A 20,377-nucleotide genomic window follows, 5' to 3' on the forward strand; every position below is an offset into this window, starting at 1 on the left:
GAGTATGGTTGTTTTGATTTATATGAAAGAATGTATATCGTTGTGAAAGTAGTGAGTATAGTTGATGATTTTTGAATCAGAATCGAAGAATGTAACATATTAATTGTGAATCTATATATCTCACGGGTATTACCTACCCGTTAAAAGTTTCACAAGTAATATTTTGTACAAGAGAATTTTATCACAGTCTTTATGAAAATATATGTATGTATATTTTCTTCAAATGTAATATAGATTTAATGAGTTAATATCATATTAAACTCATTTGATTTTCGTCTGAAATTAGAAATGAATAATCTCTAAAACATTAAAGATTACATAATCTTCGCGGAGTATTTCACTAATGCAATCAATACTTTATTGTTTATTTTTAGTGATATTCCTTAGTGAAGGATGTTGGTGCTTGTGGAATTCTTGTGAACTTCACAAGGTACGAATGAGGTTCTCTGGAAAGTTTCGAGTACCGAAAAGTGTAAAATCAAACTTATAATTGAATATTACACTTAGTTTGTGACGACCCGAAAATTTCCGATCAAATTTAAACTTAATCTTAATATGATTTTGAGACGATAAGCAAAGTCTGTAATATTGAGTCTTAAAATGTTTGAACTATTTACAGTGATTCATTTGTCCTTTGACTATTCCCGACGATTGTGTGTAAATAAAAGTGTATATATATATATATATATATATGAATTCTATACATAAGTAATATTATATATAATGTAATATATAAATAATAAGGATTCAATATATTATATAATTGGTGAATATGATGTAATTAATAAATTTGTAACATATTAAATTTAGTTATAAGTTTAAGTATAATTGCAATATTGATATTATTATCAAAACTTTTATTATTATTATTAATAATATAAATATTAATATAGGTATCATTAATATTATTATATAAAGTATATATATATCTATATGAAATTAGGTAAGTATAATTTTTTATAATATTATTATTATTAATATTATTATAACTAACAATATTATTTGTACCAATAATAATAATAATATTTTATCATTAAAATCAGTATTAGATATATTAATATTTTCAATAGATACTATAAAGATATGAAAGTTGATACATATAACTTGTTATTGTACTAATATTATTGTTATTGTTATCACTATTAATATCATTACTATATTATTATAATAAGTAGAAAAATTATGATAAAGATTACTATCAATATTTTTTATAATTACCATTATCATTACAATTATTATTATTATTATAAATATTATTAGAAAATAATACAAATTATTATTAATATCATTAATAATATTATTATTAATATCATTTTTATTTATTTACCACCATTGTTATAATTAATGTAATTATTATTATAATGAATAACAACATATTATTATTAAAATCAATATAATTATTAATTGTATTATTATTTATAATATAGTTATTATTACTATATTTATTATATAAATATTAATTATATGTATATAAAAATAAGAAATTAGTACGATTTGGTTACCCATTACAATCAAACTGTTTTATGATTTGTTTTATATCCGTAAGCTTGTACTAATCGAATCTGATATGTCTTTATAACATCCAAAAATTTGTTAAACATCGTTATCCTATTTTATTTTTTTCTTTTTTTCTTTTTCTGATCGATTATTCTTCCATCGATTCATTTGTATAAATAAAATCATTTCAGCTGATAATAGATATCATACAACTTCACATAATCACTTTCAAATCACAGAACCCTTTTACAATTCCTAATTAAACGGATTAAACAGAAAATGTTGAAGAACACCCAATCGTTTCCCCTGTTCTGGTATCATTCATCCAAAAGCCTCCAATTCGAATTTCATTTCAAATTGTGTTAATGTGGTCTTGTTAGGATTTTTTTTCTCAAACTACCTACAAAATTTCAGGTTCCAATTCATCGAATTGAATTTGAATTCAAGAGTCAAATTTATATTTTTAAAAGTCAAACATATTGTTCTTGGCAAAAATTCGAATTCGATTTTGAGTTTTGAAGCAATTGAGGATCGAGGAAGTTTATAATAAGGATTTGGAACCTTTTTCATATAGGAATTATGAGCTAAAACAGTCTCTAATTCAAAAATCGATTTCGAGTTCATATGATATACATACGAACTATTTCAGTGCTTTGTATTTTTTTTTTGTGTTACAATTAATTCAAACAATCAAACTAAATCGTTTCTATTTAATTTATAAACCTCAAAAAAACCAATTCTAGATCTTATGATAACCAGTATGGTACCTCTGGTCGATTTAAAATGTTGGGAAGGTAAAGAAGAAAGGAGGAACAGAATAACAGTTAAATGTAAATGGGTTGAGGGATTAATGAGAAAAATGTGATATGGTGCAGTGGTCTTGAGTGTAGCGGGTTTGCAAGTGGTCATGGGTTCGAACCCGATTCTTGCCATTTTCTTTTTAAAACAAGATTTTGAGGTAGTTATTATACTTTTAATTATTATTACTTCCTTATTTTAATTATTATTATTATTATTATTATTATTATTATTATTATTATTATTATTATTATTATTATTATTATTATTATTATTATTATTATTATTATTATTATTATTATTATTATTATTATTATTATTATTATTATTATTATTATTATTATTATTATTATTGTTATTGTTATTGTTATTATTATTAGTATTAAGTACTATAACTATTATTATTATTATTTATACAAATATTAAGTATCATTTATTATTATTATTATGATTAGGGTTACAATTACTACAATTATTATTATTTATATTATTATTAATGTTATTATTAAATATTAAATATTATTATCTTTATTATCATTATCATTATTATTATTATTATTATAAGTATTATTAATGTTATTATCATTAGTAAATTATCATTCTAGTACTACTATTATTATTATGATTATGATTAGGATTATTATTATTGTTATTATAAAAACCATACAATTATTATTATTTTTCACTAATATTGGTATTAATATCATTTTTGTAAATATTAGTTTTACAATTATTATTATTAACATAAGCATCGATTTCAATAAATATTGTTATTCGTATTATTGATATTAAGAAAGTTATTATTAATAGTAAAACATATTTTTTCAAAACTACCATTTTGTTACAGATAAATATTTTGTACCTAAAAATATACTTAATACATATATCATAGTTATATTAATAGTTTATGTGATGACCCGGAAATTTCTGACCAAATTTAAAATTAATCTTTGCATGATTAACATTTCCGACACGATAAGCAAAGTCTGTAAAACTGAATCTCAAAATTTTTGAACTACTTTTATATATTTAAATACCCTTCGGTTGTTTTCAATGATTCGCGAACAATTATATGTAAATAGATACATATATACTATAACTTGAAAAGGTAACAATGTATTAATTGTTTGATACCGTACATTAAATTTATTGGTTTAAATATCTATTTGAATATATATGATAAGTTGAAATATTTATTATTAAAATTTATTTATAAATAACTTCCAATGTGTATTTAAAAACAGATTTATGTATATTAAAAAGATATATACATATATATAATTTTAAGTTATTTAGTAAACGATAGTAACATTCGTTTATTGATTCGATTGATATTTAGATAAGTTAACTAAAGCGTTTAAGATGAACCAGTAAAACACTAATTTGCAACAGTATTTTCAAATTGCTACAGTACCCAAAATGCTACAGTGTTTTCGAAAAATCACTATTTACTACAGTGAAATTGACTTTGCTACAGTGAATTGCTACAGTAAAAATTACTACAGTAACTTTGCTACAGTAAAACACTATTTTAAAATGAAATATATATATATATATATATATATATATATATATATATATATATATATATATATATATATATATATATATATATATATATTAACAAATAGCGAGACGATGATTTATAGAAGTAAATGACCAAAACATTCAAATGTATAAGTTATACCTCGAGTGGTATAGTTTATGGATGATTTAAGACTATATTTTAACAAAGGTACGTGTCACGAAACGTAAAATGCATGTTTTCTCAGCGTACGAAAGGACATTTGAAAAACCCGAACCGGGACATAAGTCGAGTGATGACGTACGACTTATCAGAACAAAAATTACAAATAAACTATGCACGTGAATTTAATATAATATATAATTAATTATTTAAATTATATATTATATATTAATATAAAATTATGTCGACAGCCTTAAAAAGAAATGGGTTCCAGCTGTATGAGTGTGCCATGCGATCGCATGGCATAACCACACTAAGCCCATGCGATCGCATGGCTAGGTGGGGAGGGTCAGGTCTTTAAATATCCGCTGGTTCTCCTTATGATTCATTTTCTTTTAAACACTCGCACACATACACTTATACATTATTATTATTATTATTATTATTATTATTATTATTATTATTATTAATATTAATATTATTATTAATCTTAATTAGTGATATTGGTATTACTAAATATATTATACATAAAATATTACGACGAGGTTATTGGAGTGTCACTTTCAAAATGGGTTTCGAGTGGGATAGAGCTAAGGAAATTATGGGTTATAGCTATGGAGGTTATGGGTAATATTTATGGGTACTGTTCTCAAGTCAAACCTAGTGTTTATCATCTCAGTTGCGTCTACGTACTTTCCTACAATATTGAATCTCAATATTGATACGTTGAGGACTACGGTTATTTTGTATTCCGAGTTTCGATCACATTTCGGTGAATGACTTTATATGCTGCTAAGGTGAGTTTCATATGATCCCTTTTACCCTTTACATTTTTGGGCTGAGAATACATGCAAATGCTTTATTAACTGATTTACAATATTTATATGCGTGAGTTTCATTTACTCCCTTTTTAAATGCTTTTGCAATATATATTTTTGGGCTGAGAATACATGCACTTTATTTTAAACAATGGACACAAGTACATACTAAATTCTATACTGCGTTTGAACCGAAAATCCCTTAGCTTTGGTAACTAGTAACTGCCAGTTATAAGAACTGGTGGGCGCGAGTAGTAGTATATGGATCCATAGGGCTTGATATCCCCGTCCGAGCTAGAGCACTAGCCTTTTAACGGACGTATACTATTTGAGAAGTGTACACGTTGGTTTGCATGTATTATTAAGATGATTATACAAAGGGTACAAATTATATATACGTTAAAGTTTAGTTACCAGGGTGCTCAATTTCGTAGAATATTTTGATAAACGTTTCTGGTTGAAACAACTGAAATCTTGTGATCCACTTTTATATACAGATTATGCGAAACACTAAAACTATGAACTCACCAACCTTTGTGTTGACACTTGTTAGCATGTTTATTCTCAGGTTCCCTAGAAGTCTTCCGCTGTTTGCTTATACATTATACAAGCTATGTGCATGGAGTCTTGCATGCTTTATTCAAGAAAACGTTGCATTCACAAAACCATCATCATGTATCTATTTTGACTGCATTGTCAACGGATGTATTATTGTAAACTATTATTTACGGTGATTTTCTATATGTAGAATTCATCAGATGTCGAAAACCTTGGAATTAAATATTCATTTATGGTACGCCTTTTCAAAAGAATGCAATGTTTACAAAACGTATCATATAGAGGTCAAATACCTCGCAATGAAATCAATGAATGACGTGTTCGTCCATATGGATTTGGAGCGATCATCACAGTTTATATGCTTACATATCAAATATAATAACAATATTTAAATAAATACTTATATATAACAAACTAATGATATCTTTATATAATACTAACCATATATATATATATATATATATATATATATATATATATATATATATATATATATATATATATATATATTAATATAACTAAATATATAGATATTAAACATTTTAAATATTTACACAAACTAATTAAGTTTAATATATAATTTAAGAAATTTGTTCGATATCGATTATACATTTTAATTTATACACAAATGATATAGGTTCGTGAATCTGAGGCCAACCCTTCATTGTTCAATATAGTCATATGTATTTTTACTACAAAATACATTAGGTGAGTTTCATTTACCTTTTTACCCTTTATATTTTTGGGCTGAGAATACATGCAAAATTTTTATAAATGTTTTTACGAAATAGACACTGTAATCGAAACTACATTATATGGTTGAATGATCGAAGCCGAATATGCCCCTTTTTACTTGGTAACCTAAGAATTGGGGAACATCACTAATTTTGAGAATTAGTGTACGCCTAATTGACGCGAATCCTAAAGATAAATCTATGGGCCCGACGAACCCCATCCAAAGTACCGGATGCTTTAGTACTTCGATGTTGTTTTTATCATGTCCAAAGGATTTCCCGGAATGATAGGGGATATTCTTATATGCATCTTGTTAATGTCGGTTACCAGGTGTTCAATCCATATGAATGATATTTTTGTCTCTATGCATGGGACGTATATTTATGAGAACTGAAAATGAAAATCTTGTGGTCTATTAAAATGATGGAAATGATTATTTATGTTAAACTAATGAACTCACCAAATTTTTGGTTGACACTTTAAAGCATGTTTATTATCAGGTACGAAAGAAATCTTCTGCTGTGCATTTGCTCATCTTAGAGATATTACGTGGAGTCATTCATGACATATTTCAAAAGACGTTACATTCGAGTCATTGAGTTCGTCAAGAGTATTATTAAGTCATTTATAGTTGAATATATTATAAAATGATATGCATGCTGTCAACTTTCAATGAAATGAAAGTTTGTCTTTTAAAAACGAATGCAATGTTTGTAAAATGTATCATATAGAGGTCAAGTACCTCGTGATGTAATCAACTATTATGAATAGTTTATAATCGATATGAACGGGTCCTTTCAGTTGGTATCAGAGCGGTGGTCTTAGCGAACCAGGTCTTGCATTAGTGTGTCTAACTGATAGCTGTTAAGATGCATTAGTGAGTCTAGACTTCGACCGTGTCTGCATGTCAAAAGTTTTGCTTATCTTTTCGTGTCAAAAATTACCTGCTTATCATTCTTAGGGAATCACTTACTTATCATTCTTAGTCTAGACACATCTTACTGCATTGATTGCATGAATAGTGTATAGACAAAATTCATATCTTAGCGTATCTGTTACTGTAGACTTTATCTGACACGTTTCCTTAATTTCCTCCGTAATCTACGGGATCTTCTGTACTATATTAGATATTCTATATAATTAGAATATTATCCGATAACCGAAAATCATTTCATATCGAAAATCCTCTAACTGATCATAAGAGATGGATCCTACACCTAGCTTGGATTCTATTAGTTCCGGAAGCAATTTCGAGATGCGTATTGAAGTAGACTCCGAAGTCAATGAACCCGAAGTGTCTTCACCGTTTAGCTATTTTTCTTTCTGGAGGAGATGGGGGTGGGTCCGAGACTTACTCACTCGATGGAGAAATGAAGAAGGTGAGCCCTATCGCGAACCAAACTTACCTCCTAACATCGGTGAAAACGATGTACTCACCGTTGAACCTATGCGCAACACTGTATTCACCCTTCTTGCTAAAGTTTTCCACCTCGAAGGTCGCATTACTACAATCTCAGAAAATATTCAACCTCTACTTCCGAATACCCATAGAAGGGGAATATTAGAAGAAGTTAGGGAACTTTGAATTGATAATCAAGATCTATCGAATCAGATGAGTGGATGGATAGAAATGATAGAGGGTAGGATAGAAACCCTGACAAGGATGGTGCGTGATCTACAAGCTATACTTACTACACCAACATCATCACCAACCTCAGCACCAACAACACTTGTAGCACCGACAGCAACAGTACCACCATCAGCAGCACCAGCAGCATAACCAGTAGCAACAACAACATCATCACATGTCTCAACCTCGCAATCTATACCTCAAGCATAATCATCGTTCTACGAATCGTTCTACATAAACTATCTTCGTCCTTCATGGCGATTATGTAATCTTTAATGTTTTAGAGATTATTTACTCTAGTTCTAACTGTAAATCTGATGAGTTTAATATCACATTGACTCATTAAATCCATGATTAAGTCTGAAGAAAATATATATGTATATATGTTTTCATAAAGATTGTAATTAAAAGTTTTATTGTACAAACTGTTAATGGTAAAAATATTTTAACGGGTAGGTAATACCCGAGAAATATTTAGATTCTACATTAATAAGTTGTACTGTACGTTCTTCGAATCTGATTCGATAGTCGTTTACTATCCTACTTACATCCACAGATATACAAATCCGTTCACCACAGAATAACCATTTTCATTCAAATTTCATATTTGGATTTTGACCTATCAGAATACAACAAGTGGCATAATGAAGAAAACATTGGACAAAATAAAATTTGTTAGAAACAAACAAATTAAATATGAAAAATCTTGTTAAGAATCCACGCTAACAAAATCCTAGCTAACTGTTCCTAGCTAACTGTTAATTTCGTATTACCTTTTATTTATCGCAATTTAATTATCGCAATTTATTTTATCGCAATTTAATTCTCGCAATTTTATTTATCGTCATTTAATTTCTGTTATTTATTTTACGCACTTTATTTATCGTCATTTAAATAATGTTATTTACGCATTTAAATATCGGGACACGTATACAAGGTTTTGACATATCATATCGACGCATCTATATATATTATTTAGAATAACCATAGACACTCTATATGCAGTAATGCTGGAGTTAGCTATACAGGGTTGAGGTTGATTCTACAATAATATATATAGTTTGAGTTGTGATCGAGTCTGAAGCATGTACACGGGTCACGAAACGTATTAATTAATTCGAATATTATATATTAGACTATATATGAATTATTGGACTGTTAACTGTGGACTATCGACTGTGGACTAATAACATTGGACAATTAAAATGAATTAAAATATTAATTATAACATATGAAACTAAACAATTCTTCAAGTTTGCCACTTAATTTCATCTTAAATCTCATTTGTATCTTGACGATTACAATCTGCGTTCAAACCTTTCATGATTCTTGAAAACACCTCAATCGAGAGGATGAACCAACCGCACTTCAACTATGGAAGAAAAGATTGGTGCATATAGTTATACACTTGAAAACACTTGGAACCTGAGTAAATGTTTAACACGTATCTGTGCTAATTCCTTTGGTGTTGTAATTACCGAAAATAACTTTACAATCTCTCTCCAAATTAGCCAGTTTTGTCACAGCTTCAGCAAGTCAACTGATAATGCTAAAAAAGAACATATATTTCATAGCATTATCCCTCAAGAAAGACAAGCTTTTAGTTGCAATTGTTCTATTTACAAGTGATATTCGTTTAAATAATAAAAGGTGAAGACAAAAGACAGATTCGACGAATTGAAGACGCAAACGACCAAAAATCTCAAAAGTACAAAATACAATCAAAGTGGTTCAAAATTATTGATGAGAAACGTCTCAAAATTACAAGATTACAAGACACAAAACGCAAAGTACACGATATTAAATCGTACGAAAGGACGTTCGAAAATCCGGAACCGGGACCTGAGTCAACTTTCAACGCTCGACGCAACGGATAAAAAATTACAAGTCAACTATGCACAAGAATATAATATAATATATATATAATTATATAAATTATATATATATATTATATATATATATATATATTAAAAAATTACAGCAGCCCACGTTTAAATCAAAGAGTGAGCTGGAATCCACAGATCTGCACTCGCGGTACTTTTGTGAAGGAAACTACCGCACTCGCGGTACTCTACAGTACGAAGTGGGCCTATAAAAGGCAACGAATTCTGCACCAAAAACACATCTTTTTCCTTCATCTATCTCAACTTATTTATATATATATTTATATTTTAATTTTAATTTTAAATTCTAATAATAAGGGTATGTTAGCGATTGTTGTAAGGTTGTAAGTCAAAATTCTGTCCGTGTAACGCTACACTATTTTTAATCACTGTAAGTTATGGTTAATGTTATTTTTAAATTAATGTCTCGTAGCTAAGTTATTATTATGCTTATTTAAAACGAAGTAATCATGATGTTGGGCTAAAAATATTAAAATTGGGTAATTGGGCTTTGTACCATAATTGGGGTTTGGACAAAAGAACGACACTTGTAGAAATTAGACTATGGGCTATTAATGGGCTTTATATTTGTTTAACTAAATGATAGTTTGTTAATTTAATGTAAAGATTTACAATTGGACGTACCTAGAAATAACTATATACACTCGATCGGACACGATGGGCGGGATATTTATATGTACGAATAATCGTTCATTTAACCGGACACGGGAATGGATTAATAGTCTATGGAATTATTAAAACAAGGGTGAAATTATGTACAAGGACACTTGGCATAATTGATAAACAAAGTATTAAAACCTTGGGTTACACGCAGTCGATATCCTGGTGTAATTATTAAACAAAGTATTAAGACCTTGTTACAGTTTAAGTCCCCAATTAGTTGGAATATTTGACTTCGAATATAAGGATAATTTGACGAGGACACTCGCACTTTATATTTATGACTGATGGACTGTTATGGACAAAAACCAGACGGGCATATTAAATAATCCAGGACAAAGGACAATTAACCCATGGGAATAAAATCAACACGTCAAACATCATGAATACGGAAGTTTAAATAAGCATAATTTCTTTATTTTCATATTTAATTGCACTTCTAATTATCGCACTTTTATTTATTGTCATTGTATTTAATTGCACTTTTAATTATCGTACTCTTTAATTATCGTAATTTTATTTTATCGCACTTTTATTTTATCGCACTTTCATTATCGTTATTTACTTTACGTTTTAAATTAAGTCTTTTATATAATTAATATTTTACATTAGGTTTTAACTGCGACTAAAGTTTTAAAATCGACAAACCGGTCATTAAACGGTAAAAAACCCATTTTATAATAATAATATTACTTATATATATATATTTGTATTTTTATAAGTTAAAACTAATATAGCGTTAAGCTTGTTTAAAAGATTCCCTGTGGAACGAACCGGACTTACTAAAAACTACACTACTGTATGATTAGGTACACTGCCTATAAGTGTTGTAGCAAGGTTTAGGTATATCCACTCTATAAATAAATAAATAACTTGTGTAAAATTGTATCATATTTAATAGTATTTTGTTGTAAAAATATAACTATTTCGTATACACCTCTACGCACATCAAGTATTTTTGGCGCCGCTGCCGGGGACCATCACTTAACGCCGAAGCGAGACGCTATTATTATTAAAAAAATATAGTTTTTACGTTATTTTTGTAAAAATATATTTACATAAGTTTTAAATATCAAAAATATAAAAAAACATAAAAAATATATATCTTTAAGTTTTTTTTTTTTTAAAAAAAAATAAGGTATTTTTAGTTATAAAATACTAATAAGTGATTTTTATTTAAAATATAAGTTTTAGTTATATTATAAAACATTTTTTTAAACAGAAAATTAAAAAACAAGAAAAAAAATATAAAAACACTGAACCTGCATGAGCACCTCAGCTGAATCTCTATAATCCGCACTCGCGGTACTTTATGCCAGCTGGGATCTGCACTCGCGGAGCTTTCTGACAGGTCAAGCCTCAGCCAGCATTAATTACGATTTAGGATTTAATTTAATAAATATTATTATTATTAAATCCTAATTAGGGTTAGATTATTTAATTAGTTAATTTAGTTTTATTTAATTTGTATTTTAAGTTTAATTAGTTTAATTAAATTATAAAATTACTAGTTTTATAAAATAAATAATATAAAAATAATATTTTTTATAAAAATTGTACTTTTTACAATTTTAAGATTATTTTTATATTTTGTATCTTTTTAATTGTTTTAGCGTAATTTTTATATTTTTCGTTCATATTTAGTTTTAAGACATAGTTTTTGCCATAGTATTTTTATTTCTAGATTTTTAGGCTTTGCCGTAAAATTCCTTAAGTGCTTTTTCTTTAGACTAAGATTTAGGTGCTTTAGAATTTTGCGACACCATTTTTATATTTTAGTACCTTTTTAAGTTATTGCCATTTGGATATAGTATTCCTTTTAAGCTTTAATATTTTTAGACGCAACTTTTAATTCTTAGTTTTTAGTTCCTTTTTAAGTTTCGACGCGCTACTTTCTTATTTTTATTTTTCGACTTTTTATTTTTTGATGTTTTTCGATGCGCTCTTTTTCTTTCTTATTTCTCGACATTCTAGTTTTAGGACTTAAATTTTTTTTTCTTTCTATTTCTTCTCTAAAATTTCTTTAAATTACGAAAAATTATTTTAAGCGGATAAATTGATAGACATCAAAATTTTCTGGTTCGTAGTAATAGTTAGATTTGTACGTGGACCGGGTTATTGGAGCCAAACAGTACTCAATTATATGAGACCAAACGAATCCTGCCCCTCTGCTGCATCTTTTGGCTATTCGAAACGTGAGCAAAATCAGAAAAGTCTATTAATTGGATAACTTATATAATTTTTCTTTCTTATTTTTATAACTAATAGGATAGTCAGTGAATGCACCGAGCAAAACGTTCATCACCTTTTGTACGTTCACCACCTGTAACTCGATCAAGACATCTAACAAATATTGTCGCCGTTGATTTTTCTTTAGAATCGTCATCCCGTTGACCAATTACTCCAATTCAAATTTTTGATAATCCATTTTTTGAACCCGACCTCACAATTGAGAATCCGGAGAATATTCAGGGACAATTCATAGATCCTGAACCATTAATCTTTCATCCGGAACCACCAATCATTCAAACAGAGATTGTTGAGGAACCTACCATTAAATCAGAATCCTATAGTGATTCAGATTCAACAAATTCAATCATGGAAAATATGGAACCTCTAAGTATGGAAGACCGAATGAGAGCTAAACGCACTGGCCAAGGTCACGCAATTACTCAACCTGACATTAATGCGCCAGATTATGAAATCAAAGGACAAATCCTACACATGGTAACAAATCAATGCCAATTTAGTGGTGCGCTGAAGGAAGATCCAAATGAACATCTTCGTACCTTTAATAGGATCTGCACACTATTTAAAATAAGAGAAGTTGAAGATGAACAGATATATCTCATGTTATTTCCCTGGAATTTAAAGGGAGAAGCCAAAGATTGGTTAGAATCGTTACCTGAAGGGGCGATTGATACATGGGATGTTTTAGTTGAAAATTTTCTTAAACAATTCTTTCCGGCATTAAAACCGTAAAACTTCAAGGAGAAATTGTTACGTTCACACAAAAGTTAAATGAAACTTTATATGAAGCTTGGACAAGATTTGGAAAGTTATTGAGAGGATGTCCGCAACATGGTTTAGACACTTGTCAAATAGTACAAATATTCTATCAAGGATGTGACATCACTACAAGAAAAGACATAGATATAGCAGCTGGTGGTTCCATTATGAAGAAAACAGCAACTGATGCTTACAAAATTATTGATAACACTGCTTCCCACTCACATGAGTGGCATCAAGAAAAAGATATCGTTAGATCATCTAAAGCAGCTAGAGCCGATTCTAGCCATGACTTAGATTCCATTTCTGCAAAGATAGATGCTGTCGAGAGACGAATGGAAAAGATGACTAAAGATATCCACTCAATACGAATTAGTTGTGAGCAGTGTGGAGGACCACATTTAACAAAAGATTGTCTCAGTATTGAACTAACAATGGAACAAAGGGATAATGTTTCATACATAAACCAAAGGCTTGGAAATAATTATCAGAATAATTATCAACCGCCAAGACCGATCTACAATCAAAATCAGAATTATAACCGAAATGTTTCATACAACAACCAACAAGGTCCTAGCAATCAACAAGTATCCAATAATACTTACAACCAGCAAAGACCTGTTTTTCAAAACAAACCACCACAAACCGATGATAAAAAGCTAAATTTAGAAGATATGATATCGAAGCTAGTTGATTCTCAAACACAATTTTTCACATTTCAAAAACAAACCAATGAACAAAATGCTCAAGCATTTAGAAATCAACAAGCTTCTATTCAAAATCTAGAACAAGAAGTAAGCAACCTAGCAAGGTTAATAGGTGAAAGAAAACCGGGAAGTCTACTAAGTGATACAAATGCTAACCCCCGAAATGAAACAGCTAAAGCCATTACCACAAGAAGTGGTATTACACTTAAACCACCTGAAATACCTGTAATTTCTGATGAAGCTATTCCTACTCCACAAGAACCACAATCTGAGCAAGATAAGGAAAAAGAACCGGTAGTTGAAAAGGTTAATGAAGATAACACAGTTAAAGATAAACCTTATGTTAAACCATACCAACCACCACTTCCTTACCCAAGTAAAATGAGAAAAGAGAGACTTGAAGCCGAGCAATCCAAATTCTTGGATATGTTTAAACAGATTAATGTAAATCTTCCTTTCATTGATGTGATTTCAGGAATGCCTAGATATGCTAAATTCTTGAAAGATCTAATCACAAATAGAAAGAAAATGGAAGAACTCTCGGCTGTTACTATGAATGCTAATTATTCAGCAGTGCTGTTGAATAAGATACCAGAAAAATTATCAGATCCAGGAAGTTTCACAATTCCATGTTTTTTGGGTAGTCTTAGCTCAATAGAAGCATTGGCAGACTTAGGTGCTAGTATAAATCTAATGCCGTATTCACTCTACGCTAAACTAGACCTTGGAGAATTGAAACCAACACGAATAAGCATACAACTAGCCGATCGATCAGTAAAATATCCTAGAGGGATAATGGAGAACATGCTAGTTAAAGTTGGTACTTTAGTATTTCCAGTAGATTTTGTTATTCTAGACATGGAAGAAGATTCTCGAGTACCTCTCATATTAGGAAGACCATTCTTAAACACGGCCAAAGTAATAATAGACGTGTTTGGTAAGAAACTGACCCTAAGTATAGAGGACGAGAGTGTTACCTTTTCAGTCGATAGAGCCATGCAACAACTGCAATCTGCAGATGATACATGTTATTATATTCAAACTATAGAATCACATGCAGAATTGTTAGAAGAATTTCCAGAATTACAAGGAACAGGAGAATGTTCTTTAGGAGAAAGTACTGAACCAATTGATGAAACTGAAATGATAGCTACACTTATGGCTAATGGATATGAACCAACAACAGAAGAAATTCAAATGCTAAAAGAGGAAGACAGATATCGATACAAATCATCAATAGAAGAACCACCGACATTAGAGTTAAAGCCACTTCCAAACCATTTGGAATATGCTTATTTACATGGTGAATCTGAATTACCTGTAATAATATCGTCTTCTCTTACTGAAAATGAAATATCTCAACTCATTTCTGTGTTAAAAGCTCATAAACCAGCCATTGCATGGAAGATTCATGATATTAAAGGAATAAGTCCTTCGTATTGCACACATAAAATCCTTATAGAAGAAGGTCATAAAACGTATGTGCAACGCCAACGAAGACTAAATCCTAATATGCAAGATATTGTTAAGAAAGAAATTATTAAACTACTAGATGCAGGTTTAATTTATCCAATTTCCGATAGTCCATGGGTAAGCCCAGCTCAATGCGTACCTAAGAAGGGTGGCATGACTGTCATCATAAATGAAAAAAATGAGCTTATTCCTACTAGGACTGTAATAGGATGGCGGGTTTGTATTGATTATAGAAAATTAAATGACGCCACCAGAAAAGATCACTTTCCCTTACCTTTTATTGATCAAATGTTGGAAAGATTAGCCGAAAACAGTTACTATTGTTTTCTTGATGGTTTTTTCGGATATTTTCAAATTCCAATAGCACCCGAGGATCAAGAGAAAACTACGTTCACGTGCCCTTATGGTACTTATGCTTACAAACGCATGCCATTTCGACTTTGCAACGCCCCTGCAACCTTTCAAAGGTGCATGATGGCGATTTTTCATGACATGATAGAAGAATGCATGGAAGTTTTCATGGATGACTTTTCAGTCTTCGGTGATACATTTGAATCATGTCTAGTTAATCTTGAACGAATGCTTATTAGATGCGAACAATCAAATCTAGTACTTAATTGGGAGAAATGCCATTTCATGGTTAAAGAAGGCATCGTTCTTGGTCATAAAATCTCAAAGGAAGGAATTGAAGTGGATAGAGCTAAAGTAGATGTAATTGCTAAACTTCCACATCCCACCAATGTTAGAGGAGTTAGGAGTTTTCTAGGGCATGCCGGTTTTTACCGACGTTTCATAAAAGATTTTTCTAAAATTGCCACTCCTATGAATAAACTCCTAGAAAAGGATGCTCCATTCATCTTTTCAGATGAATGTATCAAATCTTTTAATATTCTTAAAGAAAAACTCACTAATGCGCCGATCATGATAACTCCAAATTGGAATCTACCGTTTGAACTTATGTGCGATGCAAGTGATTTTGCAATGGGAGCCGTTTTAGGACAAAGAATTGAGAAATGATTTCAACCTATATATTATGCTAGTAAGATGTTACAAGGAGCACAAACGAACTACACAACTACTGAAAAAGAACTCCTTGCTATTGTCTTTGCTTTTGAAAAATTTCGTTCATATCTCGTTCTAGCTAAAACGGTGGTCAATACCGACCATTCTGCTCTTAGATACCTATTTTTGAAACAAGATGCCAAACCATGATTAATCCGTTGGATCTTACTCTTACAAGAGTTCGATATTGAAATCCCAGAAAAAAAGGGAGCAGAAAATCTCGCCGCTGATCATCTTTCTCGTCTTGAAAATCCCGAATTAGAAGTTCTAAATGAATCGGCCATACAAGACAACTTTCCTGATGAATATCTATTGAAGATAGATTATAGTGAAATTCCTTGGTTTGCAGACTATGCAAACTACTTAGTATGTGGATTCCTTGAAAAAGGATTATCGTACCAAAAACGAAAGAAATTCTTTAGTGATATAAAACACTATTTCTGGGAATATCCACATTTGTTTAAAAGTTGTCCCGATGGAATAATACGCCGATGTGTATTCGGAAATGAAGCCAGTCAAATCTTAAACCATTGTCACACAGGACTAACAGGAGGGCATTATGGGCCTCAACTAACAGCAAGAAAAGTTTACGATGCTGGATTCTATTGGCCTACAATTTACAAAGACGCACACCTTCTTTGCAAATCCTGTGATGCATGTCAAAGGGCCGGAAAAATAAGTCAACGTGATGAAATGCCACAAAATGTCATTCAAGTATGTGAAGTATTTGACATTTGGGGTATTGACTTTATGGGTCCATTTCCAAAATCTCATAATAATCTATACATTCTTGTTGCCATTGATTATGTATCTAAATGGGTGGAAACACAAGCTCTCCCAACTAACGATGCACGAGTTGTAGTCAACTTTTTAAAACGTCTTTTTACAAGGTTTTGAACACCGAAAGCTTTAATAAGTGATCGGGGAACTCATTTCTGTAATAATCAACTTGAGAAAGTTCTCCAAAGATATGGAGTAACTCATAAAATCTCAACCACTTATCATCCACAAACAAGTGGACAAGTTGAAAATAGCAACCGAGCTTTAAAACGTATTCTAGAAAAAACCATAGGATCAAATCCGAAGGAATGGTCCATGAAATTGGAGGATGCACTCTGGGCTTTTAGAACAGCCTACAAAACTCCAATTGGAACCACACCTTTCAGACTTGTTTATGGAAAAGCATGTCATCTTCCAGTAGAAATTGAACACAAAGCATTTTGGGCTTTGAAGACATGTAATCTTGATTTACATGAAGCTGGACGTCTACGGTTAAGTCAACTAAATGAATTAGAAGAATTTAGACATGAAGCATACGAAAATTCGTTAATCTATAAGGAAAGAACGAAGAAATGGCATGATAAAAGAATCAGAAGTTCAAAAGAATTTAAAGAAGGAGACAAAGTTCTTCTTTTCAATTCACGATTCAAGCTATTTCCTGGAAAATTGAAATCAAGATGGTCTGGACCATTTATAGTCAAAAGAGTTTTCCCATACGGAACAGTAGAGTTAATAAATTCAAATGGGATTGAATTTAAAGTTAATGGTCACAGAGTTAAACATTACGTAAATGATCCGATCGAAGTTGACAACGAAGTTAATCACAATTTCGACACCACAGCTAACTAAGTGTGGGGAGAATCAAATCTTTAAAGGATAATATGTATTTCTGTTAGAGTTAGATGTTCTGTTTTCGTGTAGTTCTCGAAAATGGAATCCGAATGGTCTTTCCCTAGCAGACCCTAAAGAACTAGTCTTATCCCCCCATTCTGAATTTTTATTTTTTTTTTAGGTTTTACGAGATGAAGACTTCCTGTGAACTAAACCATAGTATCATTAATCAGAGGTAAATTGGACGGAGTAAGAAAAGAATCCAGGAACGAAAATAATAAGTTATAATTTGGTAAAGGAAAATCAAAATCCGCATCAAAAAGAAGAGCACGACACCTTGAAAGATGTCACAAATGCGGAAAAAAGGTCACACGAAGGAAAATGCTCGACGAATCAGACATATTCCAATACCGAATTCATTACTTTATGCAGAGATGGACCATTCATATGTTTAGAAGAAAAAACGTTGAATGCTCGTGGTTACGCCTATGTAGCTATGGAAAACCAATTAGTCCGACAATCTTATGAGTGGGCTAGAGCATATCACAAAGAAATCTATTTCACAGGTAAGTATGTACAGTTTTTATTTTTTATTATTTTTTTAACCTTTTGATAATAAACGCTAAATCGTTCGCTATAAAGTATTAAATTGGTATTCAATAAAATTAGGTCTTGCGACCGAAATTATTGATATCATACAAAAATTTATTACATCACTGCGAAATTTACCGTTTATTCTTAAGGTATAAATATCTTTAATCAATCAACCCAAAATATTTCAAAAATTCGTCATGAGTTAAACTAGGTTATGAAACTGAAATTACTTTACCGAAAAGAGGGGCGCATATTTTTGATAATATTTGATTGATTAAAGTGGGATAAAATCCAAAAAGATTTTTAATTTTAATTTTACTTTGTTTTTAAAATTAATATATAAATATTAAATTGATATTTTAAACTTTTTAAAATCAATATATTTAAGTTTGTAAATATTTGGAAAATTAATATTTTTAATATAAGTTTGTATGTATAAAACCAAAAATATAATATAAGTTTAGTGTGAATTTTTAAATTTTATTAATATGAATTTTTAAAGTTATGCATTTTTAAATTTAAGTTTGGTGTGAATTTAAAAACAAAAATGTACTTTATTTTGTTAAGTTAAAAATATGGTTTTTAAAATTCGTCGTGAGTTGAAGACTAGGTCGTTGAACCGAAATTGCTCTACCCAAAGGGGGGACGAGAACTTTTATTATCATTATTTTTAATCTTATTGACTTAAAGTACGCCAAAAACATTAAAAAAAGACCAAAAATCTTTGCTTTTAAAACAACGTTTTAAAATGACGAAATTTTAAAATTTTGTCGAGGGATGGACTAGGTCAACATACCGAAACAACCTCATCCTAAATAAAAAAGAAAAACAAAATTTTAAATTACTCCATAAATTGTTTTATTATTAAAGGTTTTATATAAAAAAAAAAACAACCGCACTCGCGGTACTTTGTGGGTACCCACATCCGCACTCGCGGAGGGTGCAAAACCCAGTCAGATAAACTGGTCGAACAGACCAGTTTCCACACCCCATCCCATTTTATTTTTTTTTCTGCGAAAAATACACACAAACCACTCCCAATTTCGCGATTTTTCACCGATAAACATCAAATTTTTTGCTAAAATCATGTTGAGAAGGATGCTACCAAGAAGTTACTCAAGAAAATCGGTAATTTCTACATCTAAACACCATTTAATTCGGGTTATTAGTGTTCTTGAACAAAAATATTCATAATTTGATTTTGATGATTTCTAGTGTAATTGTGTTTGAATTGATTGTATATTGTGCTTGTATAACATAGATTGATGCTATTTAACATGATTAGAAGCCTTAAACTTCAAATTTTGAGTAATCTAGGGTTTGTGTTCTTGAGCAAAATTGGGGCTTTTTGATATAAACGGGTTATGGCCGAATTTTGTTGTTAGTCTATACTAAATTGAGTAGTGTAACATGTTTAGGTTGCTAAATGATCAAAACTTTGATCCTAAACATGATTTTCAAGAATTAAAGTGGACTTTTTGAGTCAAAAATGCATGAACTCAATTTAATTGATACGAATGCCAATTGGAACTTGTTTAATTGCTTGTAATGATTATTTTGACATGTTATTTGAGATAAAAGCTAAAGATCATTGTATACATTCTCATATATGTTCATTTGTAAAAGTGTAGAAT

Source organism: Rutidosis leptorrhynchoides, chromosome 5 (genome assembly GCF_046630445.1).
Source record: "Rutidosis leptorrhynchoides isolate AG116_Rl617_1_P2 chromosome 5, CSIRO_AGI_Rlap_v1, whole genome shotgun sequence".
Lineage (NCBI taxonomy): Eukaryota > Viridiplantae > Streptophyta > Magnoliopsida > Asterales > Asteraceae > Rutidosis > Rutidosis leptorrhynchoides.